The sequence below is a fragment of the Carlito syrichta genome, unplaced genomic scaffold (assembly GCF_000164805.1).
Source record: "Carlito syrichta isolate Samal-C Ts95f unplaced genomic scaffold, Tarsius_syrichta-2.0.1 Scaffold311979, whole genome shotgun sequence".
NCBI classification, from domain to species: domain Eukaryota; kingdom Metazoa; phylum Chordata; class Mammalia; order Primates; family Tarsiidae; genus Carlito; species Carlito syrichta.
Genome location: NW_007256075.1, coordinates 1 through 1058, shown reverse-complemented (window position 1 = coordinate 1058; position 1058 = coordinate 1).

Genomic DNA, 1058 nt, shown 5'->3' with positions numbered 1-1058 from the left:
CACTGCACTCCAGTCTGGGTGACAGAGTGAGACTCCAACTCAAAGAAAAAAAAAAAAAGGAAGCTCTGAGCAGCTGCTCGAGGCCAACTTGCTTGGAATTCTTTTCCTGCAAGCAGTCACCAGCTGGCAGAGCCTTGACTAATAAACTTCTCCTTTGTTAAAATTAAGTTTGTGGACTGTTATTTAATCGCTCGGACCCTACTTCATATGGGGGCTCGTCTGGGAGAACCGAGCGCTTAAATTGCATCCATTTTAACCAACGGGCCTTGTGGGGCTGCATCCCTGTGAATTCTCTGGGTTCGATTGGGCCTGTATCTGGCAGACTCACAGACTCCAGGCTGCCCCTGGAAGCCCTCAGAGAGGTAAGTCAGGCTCCTGATTTCTGTTTTGAGTGCACTCTTGTAGGGACCCTCAGGAAAGCTGGATGCAGTGTTAACTCCAGGGTCCGAGATCCTAGTGAGACCTCACTGGGATCTCCTGTTTTGCCCTCAGGCAGCCAGATCTCTCTGTTCAGTTTTTGCTGTCTTGTTTCTGTGTTCAGTGTTTGTTACTGTTGTGTCTGTTATTGTAATTAATATCATGGTTGGGACGGGAGCCCTGTCTATGCCCACATGGGATAATTGCCAACAGCTTCTCCAAGCTTTCTTCACCACAGCAGAGAGGGAGAGAATCCACCAGGAAGCAAGGAAGTTAATCCTGGGACCTGGGGGCCGGCCAGCAGAACATGCAGGATTGAAGCATGTCTTTCCCCCTGACAGACCAAACTGGGACCCTAACACTAATCACAGTGGGGAGTGTGAAAGGCACAGGGAATAGCCAGAAGGACGTCTCCCAAGATGGCACCAACCCTATAGGGAACCTAACAAAGACAACAAATGCCGTAAATTCCTGCCTCTCCCGCGTGAGCAAAACTTAAACTCATGTACAAATATTATCTCCCTATAGGAGTACTACCTCATAGCTCCCTCCAATAAAGACCCTAAGATGACTCTGGCTGGCACGGCCAGGCTCAGAGAGCACAGGCCGCCCCCTCCCAAAACCGATAAATACAGACCTCG